We start from the raw sequence: 20,592 nt of genomic DNA on the forward strand, positions 1-20,592 counted from the left end.
TCTCCATTGCATCAAAAACAACAAAATACCCAGAAATAAACTTAAGCAAGAAGGTTACCTGTACTCTGAAAACTGTCAGACACTGATGAAGGAAACTGAAGATGATACAAAGAAATGGGAAGATATCTTGTGCTCTTGGAGTGGAAAAATCAACATTATCAAAGTGGCCACACCACCCAAAGCAATCCGCAGAGCCAGCGCGGCCCCGTCAAAGTACTCACGACGTTCCTCACAGAACTAGAACAAACAATTCCAGAATTTGTATGGAACCATGAAACACCCCAAACTGCCAGAGCAATCTTTTGTAGGTTTTTTTTTTTTTCCTCTCTCTCTTCTTTTTGTTCTCTCTTCTTGTGGTTTAATGACTAGAGAAGTTCCTTTAACATTTGTTGTAAAGCTGGTTTGGTGGTGCTGAATTCTTTTAGCTTTGGTTTGTGAAGCTTTTGATTTCTCCATCAAGTCTGAACAAGAGCCTTGCTGTAAGTTTCCCCTTTCATCACTTAAATGTATCGTGCCGCTTCCTTCTGGCCTGGGGAGTTCTCCTGAAACATCAGCTGATAACCTTACGGGCGCTCCCTTGTGTGTTATTTGTTGCTTTCCTCTTGCTGATTTTAATATTTTCTCCTCCTCAATTTTTATAAGTTTGATGACCATGTACCTGGGCGGGTTCCTCTCTGGGTTGGTCCTGTGTGGAGCTCTCTGCACTTCCTGGACGTGGGTGACTGTTTCCTTTCCCAAGTCGGGGAAGTTTTTGGTTATTACCTCTTCGAAAGTTTTCTCAGGTCCTTTCTCTCCCTTTCCTCTTTCTGGGACCCCTATAATGTGAATATGGGTGAGCTTCATGTTGTCCCAGAGTTCTCTTAAGCTGTCCTCATTTCTTCTCATTCATTCTTCTGTTCTGCAGTAGTGATTTCCACTAATCTGTGTTCTAACTCACTGATCTGTTCTTCTGCCTCATTTAGTCTATTTTTGGTTCCTTCTAGTGTGTTATTTATTTCAGTGATTTTATTCTTCATCTCTGTGTGTTTTTTATATTTTCCAACTCTTTGCTGAAAACTTCGCTCTGTGCATCTGTACTCCTCTTGAATTCTCTGAACGTCTTTGCCATCATTACTCTAAACTCTTTCTCTGATAAATTGCCTATCTCCTCATCACATTTCTTCTTCTGGGATTTCATCTTGTGCTTTGGCCTGGGAGATATTCCTCTGCCACCTCATATTGTCTGTCTTTCTATTTGTAGTTGTAGGCAGGTGAGTTGCATTTCTCGACCTTGGAGAGGTGGCCCTCTGTGGGAGACGTCCTGTGCGTCCCAGCAGTGCAGTCCTCTCTTGTCACCCAAGAGCCAGGGTCCAGCCGGTCCCAGGGTGGAGTCTGGCCTGTGTGTGTGGACTCCTTCCACAGGCTCTGGGATTGCTGTTTTCTTGTTTCTGGTGCCCGCCCCTGGTGGATGGGGCTTGTGCAGGTTCCCGGCAGGAGGAGCCGCCGCCTGCCCTCTGCTGGGTGGGGCTTGGTCCCGGACCTCTGGTGGGCAGGGTCCTGTCTAGGGGCCTTTGTGGCTCGGGAGGTCTGCCGACAGGTGGGGCTGTGCTCCCACCCTGTGTGGTGTCTGGCCTGAGGCTTCCCCACAGGCTGTTGGGTGGGGCTGGGTCTTGGCGCCAATGATCCAGTCAAGATGTCAGCCTCCGGGAAAGCTCATGTAGATGAACACTCCTGGAATGTCCGCCACCAGCTTTTACGTCCCCTGGGTGAGCCGCAGCCGTCCCCTGTGTCCCCAGGAGAATTTCCAAAACCAGCAGGCAGGCCTGGCCCAGGTTCCTGTGAAGTCACTGCGTCTGCCCTTGGACCTGGCGCTCACAAGATTCTGTGTGCGCTTCCCAAGAGTGAGGGAAGCGCACACAGAATCTTGTCTCTGTTTCCCCCAGTCCCGTGGGGCTCCCGGGGCCAAGCCCCGCTGGCCTTCAAAACCACGTGTCCTGGGGGCTCCTCCTCCTCCCAGCGCCCGAACCCCAGGCTGGGGAGCCTGACGTGGGGCTCAGAACTGTCCCTCCTGTGGGAGGGCCTCTGCGACTTCATGATCCTTCAGCCTGGGGGTCGCCCACCCGGGGGAGATGGGGCCCCATTATATCGCGAGCCCGCCCTCCTACCGTCCCGCTGTGGTTCCCTCTTTATGTTTTCAGTTGCAGAAGATCTTTTCTGCTAGGTCCCAGTCTTTTTTTTTTAATGGCTGTTTAGCAGTCAGTTGCGGTTTTGTTGTAGTCACGAGGAGAGGCGAGCTCGTGGTCCTACCATTCCACAACCAGAAAATCTGGGCTGGTACATTTTTATCCGCACAGAGCCTCGCCCCCTTGTCTACACTGGCCAAGTTCAGCGGTAGCGACAGAGACCTTCTGACTCACAGAGCCAAAAACACTTCCCATCTGGTCCTTCACAGAAATGCTTTGCTGAACCCTGGCCTTGTCAACAAAGCAGGTCAATAGAAGTTCTGAAGTGATAAAGAAGTTCTAATAATAAAGAAGTTACATACTATTAACAACGTTCCAGGCACTGATTTATGCATGTTATAGCTACTCACTTCCTTCATCCAGAAAACAAACCTGGCCAGGAGGTGCTGCTGTCATCTCCATGTTACAGATTTGGAAACTGAGGCACGGGGGAGTGAGTCAGGCGTGGAGTCGGGACACACGCCGCCATGTGCCTCTCAGAGGCAGGAATATCTGTCCCCACCCACCCCCTTCTGGGGAACAGAGTGGATCTATTTTGATTTTGAGAGGAAAAAGAAATCTGTGTGTACACATTTTTTTTCTTTTTTGTCGGAAATTGGTCCTGTTCCCAAATCAGTTACCCATCCCTCCCTATAGGACAGTTCCAGGTGGTGGGGCTCTGAGGGCTGCTGCCGAGCACAGTGGGTGGGCCTGTCCCCAGGGGAGCACTGGGCAATGGCTGGGGTCATCTGGGGTCCTCACACTGGGGTGCACCGAGCATCAAGTGGGTGGGGGCAGGGAGACTGGTGCCCAGAAGCCCTGCACAGAGGATAACCTGGCCCCAGTGTCCGCAGTGCTAAAGGGGGCAGACCTGTATTAATCATTCAGAAAAATATTCAGTCTGATTCCTGCTCACATGGCACGGCAGAGTAACCCCCGTGGTCAGATGGTATAAAACAGGGGGACCCCATCCCGTGTTTCATGGAGGAGGGTTGGGAGTCTCCAAGGCACCAAGACATAGCTGAGGGCAGCAGCGCGCCACTTCTGCTGGGCTCCTAGAGCCCCTGAGCCTCTGGGTCGGGTACCCCCAGCCTTTCTGTCCCATCTAACTGGGACCTGGGGGGTGCCTGGTCTGGGTCAGTCCCTGGAGCAGCGTGTCGCCCTGTCCCTAGCTCAGGAGCTCAGCTAGGGAGGCTCCAGGCTCCAGGCTCGGTGCCACCCCCCAACCCCCAGCCTTCATTTGCAATCAGAGCTCCTCAGGGTGACACATTTAGACGGTTGCTGTGGTGATGAGTGAAGGCTGGGGTGGTGACTGCAGCGCCTGCACACAGATAGCTCTGCATCTGCACTGAGCCTCCGGTGAGAAGCGCTCCTGCCCCGCGCGGGTGGGGTGTCAGTGTGGGCAGGGCAAGGGGTTCAGACATCCCAGTCCCACACACTCAGTTCCCGGAAGGGGGAACTGCAGCCCGGGGAGGGGCGGGGGGTTCTGCCTGTCACCTAACGCTGAGTCCTGCCATCCCTACCTGTGAGGGGCATGCTTGGAGCAGGGGGTCTCCACTGGGGGCGACCCTGCTCCCAGGGGACACTGGGTCACCTCTGAGGACCTGTGTGGTTGTCACACTGGTGACCTCCTGGCATCGAGTGGGTGGCGGCCAAGAGGCTGTGCCCAGAATGGCCCCCCTCAGAAGGACCTGGCCCCCGTCAGCAGGGCTGAGGGGGAGACTGCTTTAGAGGGAAACAGATAAAGGCAGCGGGCTGCTTCAGTCTAAGAAACCAGGTGCCGGTGCTTCCTGATAATCTGGGAGTCCCGAGGCCTTTGCTCTCTTGTCCCAGTTGTTCTACTGCCCTCCCCTCATTGAATTCCTGTCAGTCTCTGTGTCTCCTCAGATGGTCAGGCCTCCAGATGGTGGGAAAACAGGAAAGTGAAAAACTCCAGGGCTGTTTGTTGCTCCCCATTAGAAAATTGTAGCGACTGGCAAAACATCTATGGGGGCGGTCAGGTGAATCTGCCCAGACGGTGGGTGTATCAGTTATCTATTGCTGTGTAACAAAGTACCACAAAAGCATGGTTTAAACAGCCAGCGTTTATGTTCTCGCAGTTTCTATAGATCAGGGATTTGGAGGTAGCTTAACTTGGCGGTTCTGGCTCAGAGCCTCTCAGAGGGTGATAGAGCACATGTCAACCGGGGCTGCCTCATCTGAAGGCTCGACTGGGGCCAGGGGAGCCACTTCTGGGACAGCCTCTCCCATGGCTCCTCCCCACATGGGCCACCTGCAGCTGCCTGGGCCTGCTCACAGCAGGGTGGCCGGCTCCCAAGAGCAGGCAGATGCCACACGCCTTTTCTGACTTATTCCAGAAGTGATGTGCTGCTGTGTGACTGGTCATGCAGACCCACCCTGACACAGCAGAGGGAGGCAGGGGTCGCTGGAGATGCTGCCACGGCAGGGGAACGTAGCTCCAGAAATTGTGATGGGGACATTAAATTACTTGTCCAATGTCCCTTAAAAAAAATAAGTAAAAGGGCACACCAGCTGCTGCCTCAGTGAAGTGCTCTCTGAGGTGACTGACTTGGTGATTTCAGCGGGGATCTGGCGCGCAGCCCCATTCCAGGGCGTCCGGGGTGGGACCGCAGCTTCTGGGCCCTCCCTGGGGTGCCTTTGGGCATCTTCTCCCCCCAGAGCTTTGACGACAGAAACAGGGCAGGCAGAGGACAAATGGGTGTCCCATTTCTGGTTCCACGTGGTGTTAGAGCCAGGGGGGGAAGAGCGGCCTCCTTGCTGGAATCTCCCTGTGAGAATGGTGACAGGAACGGGGCGAGGGTCGGGCTGAAGGCACGGAGCCTGGTCGATGAGCCTTCACGGGGGAAGGAAGAGGTCTCCTCCTGCCCGGGGCCGCCTTGCAGAAACACGCTCAGCCTTGGCCAGGATGCGCTCTCCACCCGCCAAGTGAGACTGCGGAGTAATCCCAGCGCCTGATTCTATTAGGGCTCTTGTCTGGTCCGCCGTGAGCCCTGGGCCTGAGATGGCTCTGGGGTGGGTTAATCCAGGCTGGAGGTCTTGACCCTGATGCTATGATCCTGCTATGATGCTGGCGGGGGCTTCGGTGGGGTGGGGGGGGACACAGTAGAAAATCCATCCGGCCGAGGAAGTCACGTTGTTTTTAACCTTATAGGCAAGGCGTCATGCTGCCTGTATGCTTCGGCGACCTGCTGTTGAAAGCAGTTTTACAGGGCAAGATGCACGCCCGTCGTGGGGCATTCCAGCGTGCGGTTGGCAGGATAACGCCCCCAGAGATGTCATTGTCCCCACCCCGGGACCTGCAGACGTGTCCCTCACATGGCAGAGGGGACGCTGCAGGTGGAGTTAAGGCCGCTGGGATGGGGGTGACCCTGGATTCCCCAAGGGACCCCATGTCATCACAGGGTCCTCATCAGAGGGAGGCGGGAGGTCAGAGTCAGAGAGAGACGGGGGATGCTGCGCTGCTGGCGGTGAGGGTGGAGGGAGGGGCCTCGAGCCAGGGGTGCGGCGCCTCTAGAAGCTGGAAGAGGCAGGAGCCGCTTCTCCCTGGAGCCCTGGACGGACCCACCCTGCCCATGTCTGGACTGAGCCCCAAGAGCCTGTTGGAGTCCTGGCTACAGGGCTGTGAGATGACGGCTGGGTTGTGCCAAGGGGGCTGCATCCTGGAGCTGACGGCTGCCCTGATCATCCTGCTCCTGCCCGCGGTGACGGGTTGTTCCAGCCCCCTGCCCCCGACAAGAAGCCCTCCCAGCCTGTGTCTGCTTGAGGGTCAGTCCCCGTGGATGAAGTCCGGCCTCCGCGGGGGTCACAGCAGCCGGCCTCCCATGGCTTGTGTAAAGGTCCTGTGCTTTTCGACCCGGGGCCTGCTGAGGTGCAGGGTGCCCTGCGGGCGCAGTGAGTCAGGAATTAGGAAGTGTGGGTGATTGGTCTCCAGCTCGCACTGCGATAGCTGCGGGTGGAAAAGGACAATTAAGAAAGAGGAAGGAAGCACTTTACTGGAACAGCCCACAAAGAGGTGGGGCCGCCCCACCCACAGGACCTAGGACAGGCGGGGTCCCTGTTGGTTCTGGGCGTTCGAGCAGGACCCCCAGCCGCAGGGTGCAGACCTCTGTAAACCAGGCGGCGCGCCTTCTGCTACAGAAGCAGAGAGGGCACCTAGTTCTCCTGTCCTCTCCGGCCGGAGGGCCAGGTGGTGGGGAGGGGTCATCACCCCACCTCCCAAGACAAGACAAGACCCACACACACAGTAGTAATAATAACATGAGGCAATGATAATGAAGTAATAGTAATAATGGAACAATGAGATAATGATTTATCCTGATAAAGTGAAAAGAATAAAGGAAGAAAATAAAAATAAAGAGTAATAAAAAGGAAGATAAAAATAAGGTGCATCAGTTTTAGTTCTGCGCATTAAGCACAGCTGAGGAACTAATCCTTGTTCACTGAGACAGTTTTCTTTGCCAGATCAGTGAACAGTCTGTAAAGACAAAAAATGGCCAGACTGTGCCACGGAATCTGGGGAGCGAACAGAAATCATACTTCTGTAAATATGTTCTTCACACGGACCAAATACCACTGTTGTTCTTTTTTTTAAATTTTATTTATTAAACTATAGTTGATTTACAAGATTGTGTTGGTTTCAGGCATACGGCTTCAGATTCTTTTTCATTATAGGTCATTACAAGCTGTTGAATATAGTTCCATGCTGTACAGGAGGTCCTTGTTGTTTATCTGCTTTATACATAGTAGTTGTACCTACTAATCCCAAACTACTAATCTACCCCCTCTTTCCCCTTTAGTAACCGTAACTTTGTTTTCTATGTCTATGAGTCTGTTCCTGTTTTGTAAGTCAGTTTATTTGTGTCATGTTTTTAGATTCCATGTATAAGTGATACGTCTTTGTCTGACTTACTACACTTAGAATAATAATCTCTAGGTCCATCCATGTTGCTGCAAATGGTATTGTTTAGTTCTTTTTTATGACTGAGTAGTATTCCATTGTGTGTGTATATGTATATATCACAACTTCTTTATCCAGTCATCTATTGATGGATATTTAGGTTGCTGCCATGTCTTGGCTAGTGTAAAGATTGCTGCTGTGAACATTTTTAAATGATAAAAATAATAAATAATGAAAGAAGATAAAAATACTTTTTAAATAATAAAAATAAAAAGATAAAAATACTTTTTAAATAAAATAAAATAATGAAATAAGAATTAAAAATAAGTCATAAAAATAAAATAATAAAGATCTGAAACAAACAAATAATTCAATAGAAGCAATGATATGACTGAGCACATGGCCAGAAGGGGCAGGAATGGAAAATGGAGCAGCTGCTCTGGAAAACAGTCCAGCAGCTCCTCAGAGGGTTCAGCAAGCAACTAGCCACACGAGCCCAGAATTCCACAGCCGGACTGTGCCCGGGAGAACCAAGAGCCTGCGTCCCTCTGCACAGAGACTGGCGGGAGAAGCATGCTGCAGCGGCCCGGGGTTTGCACCAGGCCCAGCCGCTTCCTGGCTGTGAAGTCTTTGCACACAGCACCTGGTCGGTGTGGACGGTGGGCCCGCCTGGCCCCTGTCCAGTGATCCCCCTGCGATGTGCCGAGCGCAGACCCCCAAGCAGTGACCACCCGCGTTCATCCTCACCACCCTTCATTTGACCTTTCTTGCCTCGTGGCCCGGAGGCTCTAGATTTTCCTGGAATGAGGATCCAGAGGGAACTAAGTTACAGAAGAGGGAGGCACATAAAAGCACTGTGGGATCTGGATGGGATCCTGGAACAGAAGAAGGACGTCCGTGGCAAACCAGTGACAGCCGGGTGAAGTGTGGCGCTGATAGTAACGCATCAGCGCTGGTTTCTGAGTTGCAACAAACATACGGTGGTGATGAGCCTGCTAGGCTGGCCAGCCAGCCTGGGGGCCAGATCCAGCCCACACTGGCCTGTTCTTAAAAATGTAGTAATTAGCTATTTATATTATAATTAATTACTTTAAATAGTGTAAAATACACATAATATAAAAGTTACTATCTTAAAAAAAGTTCCCATCTTAACAATTTTTTTTGTAACTCAGTGATTTATATTTGGAGGAGGTGCTGGGGATTGAACCCAGGACCTTGTGCACGCTAAGCTCGCTCTGTGCCACTGAGCTATACCCTCCCTCCCACCTTAACCATTTGTAAGTGCACAGCTCAGCGGCATTAAGCACATCCACATTATTGTGCAACCACCCCCACCCTCCATCTCCAGAACTTTCTCATCTTCCCAAACTGAAACTCTGTCCTCATTAAACACTGACTCCCCCTCCCCCAGCCCCTGGCCCCGCTGGCTACTTTCTGTCCCTGTGAATTTGACTCCTCTAGGCCCTCCTGTGAGTGGAATCAGAGAGTATTTGCCCTTTTGTGTCTGGTTTTTTGCCACTAAGCATCATGTCCTCGAGGCTCATCCATGTTGGAGTGTGTTAGAATTTCTTTCCTTTTAAAGGCTGAATAATATTCCATTGTGCAGATGGAGTACACTTTATTGTTAGCCTGTTTTTATACAGCTCAGGAGCTAAAAATGCCTTTTATGTTTCTAAAGTGTTGAGAGAAACAAACACAGAGGAAAGTGCAGCAGGGAGCTACAGCCCACAGGCCCTGAATGGTAGTCATTTGACCTTTTACAGAAGAGCTGGCTGACCTCTCCTCTAAGATGTAAATGTGAGATTAAGCCGAGCGGGGTTGTTTGGGAACTCTCTGTACTAGCTTCGCAATTTACTGTAAATCTACAGTTATTCCAAAGTGAAAGATTTTTAGAAGGAAAATTTGGAGAACTAGGGATGTCCTTCTAAAGTAAGACGTGAAACCCCAAAGTCGCGACTGAAAACCAGCTAGCACTCTGACTTCCAGCCCTGCGTGCCTACGTCTCCCTTCTTATTGCCAGTGTTCTTATCTTGGAACTTTGAAGACAGTCGCCAGTCAGTTCGCGTGGCACCGCTTTGTGTTTGGGACCTCCCCTGGGGCACTCCAGCATGTGAAACGCACCAGCATCCTTTGTGTAGCGCGTCTCTCTGCTCCCAGACTTCAGGATTTCCCTGCTCCTGGTCTGCGAAGCCCCTGGAATCTAACTCTAGCTCAGGGATTGTCAAACTCGCGAAGTCCAGAGCGCACGTATTTGGCTCTGCAGACCTCATGCTCGCTGTAGCTGCTACTCGATTCCGCCGTTGTGGCGCAAGAGCAGCCACAGACGATACGGAAATGAAGGCACGTGGCTGGGTGCCAATAACACTTAATTTACAAAAGCAAGTAGTGGGCCGGATTTGGCCCACGGGCCAGAGCTTGCCAGCCCGCACGCCAGCCCATCGTTTCACCTGTATCCAATAGTTCTCATTTGCCAGCTTGGTATTGGGAAAGCGATTAGGGATTCGTGCCTGGCGTCCATCCGACCTCCTTTACGTCCTGGCTCTGCTCACAGGTGACCTTGAGCAATCGATTTTCTTTCTCCGTGACTCGTTTCTCGCTTCATAAAAAGTGAATTACAGTTTTTGTTAGGATAATTAAGTAAGGGGATACACATACACACATACACACAAAATAAAACTCAGCACAGAGACTGGCGTATATGCATTCAGGAGCCATTAGATATTTTTGTTCTACTGTATGATTTATTTAAATAGTCTCCTATCATATTAGTTAGCTAACGCCATGTAACAAGTCGCCATGAACTTAGTGGCTTAAAAAAACCCACACATTTATTATCTCATGGTTTCTGTGGGTTGGAAGTTTGGGTGTAGGTTAGCCGGGTCCTCTGCTCAGGGCCTCTTACTGGTTGCCATCAAGGTGTCAGCTGGGGCTGGAGTCTCCTCGGGAGGCCTGACTGGGGAAGTTGCTGCTGCCAAGTTCACATGGTCCTCAGCAGGATTCAGCTCCTGTGGGGCCCTGGTTCTTCTCTGGCTGTTGACCGGAGGCCACCCTCAGTCCCCTGCCACGTGGACCTCTCCAACATGCTGATCGCGTCATCGATGTGTGCAAGCTGAGGCCACCGTCTGCAGCAACACGGAGGGCACAGTCTTACATAACATGGTGGCAGAAGCGGGACTCGCCCACCACCCCTCACCCCCAGATCCACCCACTTCCGCAGGCTGTGCTCTTGGCACTGACCGGTCTGTGCAAAATCCCCAGAACTAGTGCGCCCTGGTGAGCGCCCCCTGTGGGCTGGCGGTGAAACCAGTTTGAACCACTGTGATGAGCAAAGCGCCCGTGGTTCCTGAATTGGGGTCTTACCTCTCCGGGGGGAGACTGGACTTTGAACCATAGCATGCTGATGGCTATGGGGTCTCTTCAGGGAGATGGCCGTGTCCTAGGATTAGAGCGATGGTCGCACAGTCTTGTGAACATCCTAAAAGCCATTGAACTGGACATTTTAGAGGGTGAATTCTATAGTATGTGAATTCCACCTTAATTTTTAAAACATGAAAAGGAAAGCCTAGGGACCAGGTGGGGCTCACAGGTTGTAAGAATGTGCTGCCCGTGACAGGAACAGGTGATCGTCCTGTCCACGCGGGTCCCTAGTAGCCACCGTTGTGCGTTCTGCCTGTTCCCCCACTCCAACCCCATGATTTTTCCTCCCTCACAGCACTGGGCACTTTGTGCCTGGAGTTTTCATTGTCTGTGTCTGACATTTACTGACCCTGCCTCGTGGGCAGTTCATAAAGTCAGGGTGTGTGTGGGGTCTGCAGACCCCTGCCTACCACGGCTCTGTTGTCACTATTTTAAAATCTGTAATAATTTTTGAACAAGGGGTCCCACAGTTTCATTTTGCTTCAAGCTCTGCAAATTCTGCGGCAGGTCCCACTGCTGCGTCCCGTCTCCTTGTCCCCTGCGGCTTGTCCCCTGCGGGCCCTTCTTGAGGGCCTGGGGAGCGCCCTGATGGGGAAGTGGAAGCCCAGCATCTTTGTTGGGCGAAGGTCCCGGGGACAGTCTGGCGCCAGCTGGTGCACCTGGCAGCCTGCTGTCTTGTGAGCCCCGGGGACGGGGCTGCAGGAACGATTTTTGTCTTCACTCCTGTCTGCTCCGGCCCAAGCCGGTCTGGGCCGAGCACAGCCCGGTGGGGGCTCTGTGGTGGTCACCTCATGGTCCAAATCCAACTCCAAGGACTAGAGGACAGCTAGCAGCTGATGTTAAAGGGCCAAGAACCAGGAGATGTACGGATGGTAGATGTGAGGACAGAAAGAGAGAAACATCTTGAAAGTGATTCCTGAGCTACCCACGTTCACAGCAGCATGATTCACAGTAGCCAGAAATGGGAACAGCCCAAATGCCCATCAGTAATAAACAGAGAAACGCATGTGTCCCTCCACACAAGGGAACACCACTCAGCCGTGACCAGGAGAGCAGCCCTGACACCCGTCCCCACGGGGCTGGACCCTGAGAGCACGATACTCAGGGAGAGAAGCAGACACAGAAGGACACACAGTGTGTGAGTCCATGGACGTGAAACATCCAGAACAGGCCAGTCCGCAGACCCAGGGAGAGGGTTGTCAGGGGCCAGGGTGGGGGGCACTGCTGCTGGGGATGAAATATTTGCAGTGATGAAATATTCAAAAATTGCTTGTGGTGATGGTCACACAACTTTGGGAAAGCACGCACAAAAAACTCCACTGAACTGTGCACTTCGAATAGGCTAATTGTGTGGCATGAGAATTATGTCTCAGTAATACTGTCTGAAAATTTTATGTTTAGATTATCGGTCACCATTTCCAAGTTTTGATAATGTCCCCCAGTCGTGTAAGGAGCTGCCATTGGGGAACCAGGTGAAGGGTGCCTGGACCCCTCGGCACTAGTTTTGCAACTTCTTCAAAAATAAACAGCTGAAGGACTGTACGTGTAGATGGTCCTTGCAAGACTGAGGCAAGTCTTGGCCTCCAGGTCTGTGGGCACGTTGCTCCGGCCCTTTCGTCTCTCTTCCCTGCTTGTCCACTGCTGTCTGGCTCCCCGCACCGTCCAGGGCGCCCCTCTAGCCTCAGCGGCTTGAGCAGCTCCAATCCTAGGTGGCCCGCGGGCTTACAGAAACCGGTGGGTCAGAGTCTAGCAGCTCCCGGAGCTCAGAGGGTGTTCCTGGGGCAGCAGCGCCACCTGCAGGTGATTATGGGGATGTCAGTTCTCCATCATTAGCCTAAACTAATTTTCCCAGAGAAAGGGAACCAGCATTTAACAAATTTAACTGAGTTATTTTTTAAAGTAAATGTTTAATTTTGGAATGATTTTAGATGTTTAGAAGCATTTCGAAGAGAGTTCCCATCTCTGCCTACCCATCCCCCAATTTCTCCCAATGGTCTTGTCTCTCATACGCACAGTGCATTTATGACAACCGAGAGGTGGACGTGGGTGCAGGTCTGTGACCTCAGTCCCCTCTTTATTCAGATTTTGCTAGTTTTCCCTAGTGTCCTTTTCTGCCCCAGGATCCCATCCAAAATCCCACCTGTGTTTAGTCGGCCGCATGCCTTAGGCAAACCCGGGTGGGCTGGGCACCCTGGGGCTCACAGTACAAGGGGTTGACTCAGCCCCCTCCTCTTCCTTCCAGGAAACTGTGAGGTTCAAATGATGCTGGTGAATGTCTTGCATAAACTATAAAAGTTCACGTGAGGCAGGGGAGGTGTAGCTCTGTGGTAGAGCACATGCTTAGCATGCATGAGGTCCTGGGTTCATTCCCCAGTCCCTCCAGTTGAAAGAAAGAAAGAGAGAGAGAGAAGGAGGGAGGGAGGAAGGAAGAAAAGAAAGAAAGAAAGAGGTCATGTGAACATGGCATCCTTTTCTCCACCGTAGTGTTGGAACACGTGGAAAACTCCCCGGGGGTAACAGCGTGCTGAGAAGGCTTTCTGGCAAACTGCCGGGATCAGTCTGACTCCCCTGCATCTCAAAGCATCCTATCTGTGCTGTCCCCACAGTGGGGCAGAGAAACCCAAAGGCAGGACTCCCAGAGTTTTTACATCTAATTGTGAGCCCCCACCTCTTCTGTGCTGACACCACTGAACACCCACTGGCATTTTCAGGCCAAATCGTGCTCAACTAACATGATGCGTGTTTCTTCCAGGGAGTGGACGTTGGGTTCCTGGACGGCAGCGCTGCGGACAGCAGGCCTCGAGCACAGGTCAGTGTCCTGGGCTTTTTCTTTTTTCCATATTCGATTTGGAGTTCACGCGGGTGTTTGGTTGGCTGTTGGGAGCCAAGATGAGAATGAAGAGGTTGGCTTGCCGCCCAGGCGGGTATCCTTGCCGTGCACGCCTGTGTCCCCCACGCCCGGCCTTGCTCGCTTGTTTCTGAGGCTTGGCCTTATCCACCAAAGGCGCACGGGAGCCACAGGGAGCACCTTGTGCCCTCAGCTCCTGACTGGTTGATCGCCGTGAAGCAGGGGGGCGTGGGGCTGGGGGGCTGGTCCTGAGCCCCCAGGACGGGTGCGGGGTGGCGAGCCTGATGGTGCCACCTGCTTCCCACTCTCAGCCTCCTCCTCGAGGGGCTTGATGGGGTGCTCTGGTGATTCACCCCAGCTGTCATCTGCATGGAGATGACAACTGTCAATGGCTGTCATCCAGAGCAGAGTGGGTCCCCGTGCGTGACAAATACCTGGACCTTGTTGCCCACCCTGGCGCGATGGCAGGTTGGCACCATTGCGAGGCCTCAGGAGGATTACATTTGAGGAAAACTGAAGCTCAGGTCCTGGTCTCTCACTCCTACCTGTCTGTCTTGGGTCCTATTCCTCAGAGGGCTCGAGGTGGCTTTTGTGATGTATGAAGAGGAAATGGGAAAAATCGAGGCTGCCCACGGCCCTGGGCCCGTGCCTCCCGTGCGCCTCTGTTTTGTCACAAATGTCTCTGCTGCTCCCCGGGAGTCTCCTCTTTCACGGGGTCTTGAGAGTAAACGTGCAGTTTCTAATAACAATTTGGATGGATCTTTGATTCGGGCTGTGTTCAGTGTATCAACAAACTTGAGGGAGACCTGATGTCTTTATAAGGTGCATTCTCACCCGGTGTGTGTGCTGTGTGTGTAAAGGAAAATTGTTAGACAAGAGTGAAGAGCCCCGGGACGACACTTCGTATGATTCCACTTAGATGAAATGTCCAGGAGAAGCAAGTCTGTAGGCACAGAAAGGCCGCCGGGCTGCCAGGGACTGGGGTGGGAATTAAGACGCGCTGTGCTGCGAGACCAGGTGTCTTACGGGGAGAAGGGAAGAGTCTAGAACTGTGGGGGGGGGGGGTCGCGTAACCGAGCAGGACCCTCTGACATTTGCAGGGGTGTCTGCAACTGCCTAACTGTACAATGGTTTAAAGGGTTGTCTCATGCTCTTGCTACGGGGTCGGGCTGGAGAGGACGGGGCTTGGGCGCATGGTGCTGTGCGCAGGGCCCATGCTCAGTGCCCTGGCCTCCAGCTGGCCTGTTTGTGCTCCCCCAGGGTCTGAAACAGATTCACAGCACGCACTTAGCACTGGCTTAGCACTCTGAGTTATGGGCGGATTATAATTTATTTGTTTTAAAATAATTTTATAATTGACTTAGGTGGTCTGTTGGTGGGCTTTTTTGGGGGGTGTTCGCTTTTTTTCTGTTTTTCTTTTCTTTTCTTTGTCTCTTGCTCTCTTTTTAAATTTGGTGGCTCTCTGGGATGAATGTCCTTGTGGGGACTCTGTATGTCCTGGGCTGGTCCTCGTTGGGGATAAATTCCCATAAGTAGGCTTCCCTGGGCTGAGAATTCAGGCCTGGGCCATCTCACTTACGTTCTGACCTTCAGCCGCAAAGACCTCCAGAAAGGCAATGTCGCCCACCCCGGGGCCTGCCCCCCGGCCCCCCCAAGCCCAGTGTGAAGTCACTGCCCTGTCCGCGTCTCCCTGGTCCCTTCCTCTCAGGCTTTGCTTCCGCCAAGGGCCCGGCCGCGTCCTGACCTTTCTGTTGGAGTGTCTCTCTGGGTGACTTGTCTGACCGCTCCCGGCGTCTCCGGACGCCGCCTGCTGTCCGCCGCCTTCGCTGCGGACGCTTCTCCCGGTGGTCGTTGCCCTCGGCTCCCGCGGGGTCGCTGCGGGGGACCTGCAGCACTCCGCGCACGGCCGTGCTCGCTCTGCTCTGCGAGGCCAGCTTCCGAATGTCGGGGTTTCAAAGTTTTGTTTGGATCGCATGTTTTCAACTTAAATCCTCGCGCCCTTTGGAATTCAGCTGTGCTCGTAGGTCTCATCTGGGGTCCCAGGAGCCACTGGGACACGTCTGGGGACATCTGTGGTTGTCACAACTTGGCGGGGTGGCTCCTGGCATTGAGAGGGTGGGGCCAGGGTTGCTGCTGCAGACCCCGCAGCGCTGAGGACCCCCGCACAGAGGACGAGCGGCCCCGATGTCAGCAGTGCCCAGTGGACAGGTGTGTTGGAAGGAGACAGAATTTTCTGCTGAGCTAGTGCCCACGGCCAGCCTTGCGGGGGTCCTCTGTTCCCCTTGACGCACTCCTCGAAGCGGGGAGTCTGGACTTTCCCTGAGACCTTTTTAGTTTCATAGTCACTCTTCAGCCTGTCCTGTTTGCCAGGCGCCGTGCTGGATGTCCGCAGGCGCCCTCATGGCCGGTTCCCCAGCACCCCGGCAGGGCTGGGCAGCCTGGATCTCCCATTGCAGGGTGGCTACCCCTCCAGGGGAGCCAGGATGTCACCGAGCAAAGGCCACCACCGCCCATCCTGGCCCCAGCACCCCTGGGTCCAGCTGCACTGAATTTCCGCAGACACCAGGGCTCAATGAGGACCCGGAGTTTGGGGCCTTTGCTCCTGCCTGGGGTTTCGGGCCGGGGACGGTCCCAAGAGTGCTGCGGTTCCTGCTGGTGGCCACTAGGGGGCGGAGAAAGTCCTTGCTGTCTCTGGCGGGGCTGGGTTTTGAGCCAGGCGGGGATGGAGGTGCAGGTTGGTACATGGGGTGCCACTGGGCATCCAGGTGTCTTCAGTCAACCCCTCGCCCCTCTCAGAGTCCTGTGACTTCCTGTTCACGTTCTCTGGGACATTCTGGTCCAGCACCCAGAGACCCACGGTCACCCTGTTCTGGGGGCCCTTACCTCACAGACCCAGAGCTTCTGTGGGTCCGTTGGGTGTAAGAGGGAGGCAGAGAACACAGCTCTGTGACCTTGGAGGCCCTGCGCACCTGCACCCACAGATCCACCCCGGCCCGGGTGCACCCCAGGGGCTGAAGCAGAGCCTGGACCCGGGAGCAAAGGCCACAGGATGAGGGTGGGCGGCCTAGCTGCTGCTCTGCTGCCAGAGGACTGGGTCTTGCTCTGTCACCTTCCAGTGCAGCACAGGGATAGTTCCTGCCTGGACTGGCCAGGCCTTGGGGGCCCTCCCGAAGACTCCTTCGTTCCCTCAGCCAGGACTCCAGAGCGTCTGGCTGGGCCAGGCCCTGGGGGACAACAGGGCACAGGGTGGGTGGAATACCGGCTCTCACAGGGCTGACGTTCTGGTGAGAATCGGGAACCATCCAGGGTCTGTGCCCCCGGGCACGGCTGACCCAGGTCCAGGTCGTCCTCTGTTGGGGGCCATCCTGGGCTCTGGGGGGTATGGAGCAGCTTCCCTGCCCCCTCCCCCAACTCGAGGCCGGGGGCCCCCAGTCGCGGCAGCCACAGATGTCCCCCAGGCACCACCCGGTGTCCCGTGGGGGCAGGGTCCCCCCGCTGAAACCCTGCCCTCCTGGCGCCTCCCATGTCCTGTCTTTAGATGGGTTAGGTCCCCGCACCCCGGGTGGCGCTTCTTACTGGCTTTGAAGCTCCGAGGGGCTGGGACCACAGCCAGTTGACTCCTGCCTCGTGGAGTGGCTCTCAGACATCCCGGGGTTGGGGGCCGGCCTCCCTCCAGAAGGTGCCATTATCCTTTGAGGTGAACCCCGGGTCTGGAGCCCGGCCCTCTAGTGTGGAAGCCACAAGCCCCAGGCCCACAGGCATGGGAGGGCGGGCAGCCGGGAGACGAGCACACCGGGGATGTACTGGGGTGAATCAGTGCTTCTAGGTGGCAAAGGGTTTCTCAAGCCTGCCTCCAGCCTTCCTGCTCCCTGCACGGGAACGAACAGAACTTCATGCCCTCCAAGTGCAGAGTGTTTTTCTGATAACCCTCGTTCTCCCGGGAGTTTGTGAACAGTTCTGCCAAAAGCACTCCCGGGACTTTTATCTTGAGAGAGCGGCCCTTGTGGGGCAGCAAACTCCAACCCCAGGGTGCGAGTCTGAGCATGTTTCTCCCCGCCCCGCCCCGTCCCCATCCGTCGGTCCCTGCCCGGCTCTGTCCTGGGCAGGCGTGTTGAATGCGCGCTGTTATCGGTCCTCTCCGCGGACAAGCTGTTCTCCCGAGAGACCTGCCAAGACAGGCGGTCAGAACCTTAAAACTGCCTGCTCCCAGAAGGTCACGGCTGCTGCCGCCACCCTCCCAACAGAAAACGTACACAGTACCTACGTAATTACGGGGTGCCCAGCTGAACCCGGCCACGGGGGGGAGCCGCTGCAGCCCGCAAGCCCAGAACCCTCTCCCTGCAGCCAGAGGCTCCCCTTGTGCAGAGCAGCCCACGGGGTGCTTCCCAGGACACGAGCCTGACCCCACGCAGCAGGGTCTCACCATGGTGACCCTGCCCCAGGGGACCCTGGGTGACATCTGGGGACACTTGTGGTCATCATGACTGGGACTTTGAGTGGGTGGGGCCAGGGAGTCTGGTCCACAACCCCCAGAACCCAGGACGCCCCACAGAGAGTGTCCAGGCCCTGTGTCAGCAGTGCCGAGGGGGAGGGTCCCTGCGCCCCAAGATTGTTGGTCCCAGGGTGAGTCAAGATCACCTTCTTCATTATGTGTTATCACCATGGTTCCTGCTCAAGCCCCGCTCTTCCGGACCCTGTGGGCTAAGGCACACCGCAGATTCTCTCAGGGAATCCGCTCGTGGGCTGGTTAGTGCCGCCCCTGATTTTACCAGTTTGAATACCGAGGACCAGAGTGGCTCACGTCCGGTATCTCGAGGCAGGGCTCCCACCTGTGGGCCAGTAAGAACTGACACAGCGACCAAGGCACTGAGACCGCAGTGTCCCCAGGCACACATGTGTCACTAGGCAATCGCATGAGTAGTCAGCCCCCTCGGGGCAGGGGTGATGCGCCCATGTGGTCACCAGTGGAGTCACAGATTCAAGGCCTCTTTTGACTCAGAACACACAGAAGGTAATAGTCACACGTGACAGGAAGGTGGGGGGCAGGGGGAGATGGGGAGCCACGTGGAAGCCAAAGAGGGGCCCATTTGGGGTGGGCAGAAGGGGTCCCCCACATCCCAGGGCCCATTCTCAGTCCTGCAGAGTGCTGGCCTGACTCCACCTGAGCCAGAGGGCACTGGAAATGTGGCTCTTGCCTCCTTGTTCCCTCCCCTCCTGCTTCATTCTTTGGGTGAGCAGATGCCCATGGGCCCAGCCCCATCAGACTAAAACACACATGTCTGTGCACAGAAGCTCCCGGGACCATGCCCACGGCGAGTACATGTAACAGAGGGTTAAGGCATAGCCTGAGAAGGCCCAGGTGGGGTGCACTCAGGGGTTGGGGGCAGGGGGAAGTGCTGAAGGGGCTGAGGGTGGGGAGGGGGCCTGAGCAGGTGCCCCAAATGCAAGGGCATGGGGAACTGGGGTGTTGGGAGCTTGTCTCTAATTGCCATTGGTGTCCCCCCCATTCAGGTGTTAAAACCCACCCCCCAGCTTGGTGGTAATTGGAGATGGAGCCTTTGGGAGGTGTGATCCTGGGATTTTAAATCAATACATATTTTGGTCTTCAGCTACAGTTCCTGGCTCCCAGCTCCCAAAACCTTTGGAATTTCCTGAGCCATAGGAGTAACCCCTGTGTGTGACTAAACGCGATAGTGGTTATAAAACCCTGGGTGCTCTGCTCTGCCATCGCAGGAGGAGTGCACTTGCTAGCTCTTGCTGCGTAACAAGTCACCACACACTCAGCAGCTTCCCCCAACTCACCCCACCTATCAGGGCAGAAGTGTGGAAGCAGCGTGGCTGGGCTCTGCTCAGGGTCTCCCTGGGGTTGGCCAGGGCTGACATCTCACCTGAGCCTCAACTGGAGAAGGACCCACTTCCAAATTCACCCAGGCTGTCAGCAGGATTCAGTTCCTTTCTGCCATCTGACAGAGGCTACCATTCTTATTAGCTGCCAGTTGAGGATGACCCTGAGCTCTTGAAGGCCACCCAGGTCCTGGCCTGACCACATAGTCTCCTTCATAGACCCACTCTTCCCACCAGACTCCCGCTGCAGGAAGGGCCTTGCCCTTTGAAAGACTCACCTGATTAGGTCAGGCCCACCCAGACAAAGAATCCTTTGATTAATTCAAAGTCAGGTAACTTGAGACTTTAATTATATCCTCCAAATCCTTTCTGTATAAAATCACCTAATCAGGGTATGTTATCTTATCATGTTCACAGTCCTGCACACACTTGGGGGCTGGTCTACAGGGGGCAGGTCTCTGGGGGATTTAGAACCCTGCTGACCACAGAGTGGGAGAAGGGGCTGTGGGCGTGTCAGGGTTGGGGTGGAGAGGTGGTGTTTCAATGAGACGTGGTTCGTTTTGTCCAAGTCACACCTAAACATACCCGTGGCTTCACCTGATCTTTCAAAAACTTTTCATTTGAAATCATCACAGATTCATAGGAAGTTGCGAAAACCACACAGAGCAATCTCACGTGCCCTTCTCCCAGCTCCTCCCAGTGGGGCATCTCACGTGAATATAGGACAAAACTAGGAAGTTGGCATGGGGCCCGTGTATGTACAGAGTTCCGTGCCATTTATCACATGTGCAGATGTGGCTCCTGGGTGTGCAAGACCATCACACGTCTGCAAAGTGGAAAGAGCCCTTCCTGCTTGTGTGTGTGTGTGTGTGTGTATGTGGAGGGGAGTGAGGGGGGCAGGGAGAAACCAGGATCTCTGCTGTCTTCTCTGTGCCTCCCAGAGAGGGTGTCCCAGGGGGCTGTCCTGTGCTTCTCCCTGACAGTAGCCCTTACATAGCAGTGCCCTTTACATCTGTGCCCCTCCTGCGGGAGGTGGCATATCCCAAGATGTTACCCTAGACCCCCACCTCCTGGTGTCCACACCCTGTCTGATTCCTGCTCCTGAGTGTGGGCAGAACCCAGAACAGAGGTAATGCCACTCTGTGGTTAGGCTGATGTGAAATGGCCAAAGGGAATTTCCTGTTGTGACAAAGACCCCTGATCCGTTGACTCTTGAGTTCATCGAAAGGGAGGTTATCTAGGTGGGCCTGACCTAATCAGATGAGCCCTTAAAGGAGACCAGAAGCGTATCTAGAGGTATCAAATCCATAGAGACAGAAGTGACAGTGGGGACCAGGGGTTGGGGGCAGGGATGGAGAGTCCAT

The 20,592-nt window shown here is 54.3% G+C and overlaps 1 protein-coding gene across 1 annotated transcript in view; it reads left to right on the forward strand.

The window, feature by feature from the left end:
• Window positions 1–20,592, forward strand: part of GNG7 (G protein subunit gamma 7) — a 127,129-nt gene that overhangs the window by 26,216 nt on the left and 80,321 nt on the right. The window contains exon 2 of the mRNA XM_031689738.2: window positions 13,289–13,345. The gene's annotated coding sequence lies outside the window, so the exon portion shown is untranslated. The remainder of the gene's footprint in view (window positions 1–13,288; window positions 13,346–20,592) is intronic.

This window comes from Vicugna pacos, chromosome 22 (genome assembly GCF_048564905.1).
Source record: "Vicugna pacos chromosome 22, VicPac4, whole genome shotgun sequence".
Taxonomy (NCBI): Eukaryota; Metazoa; Chordata; class Mammalia; order Artiodactyla; family Camelidae; genus Vicugna; species Vicugna pacos.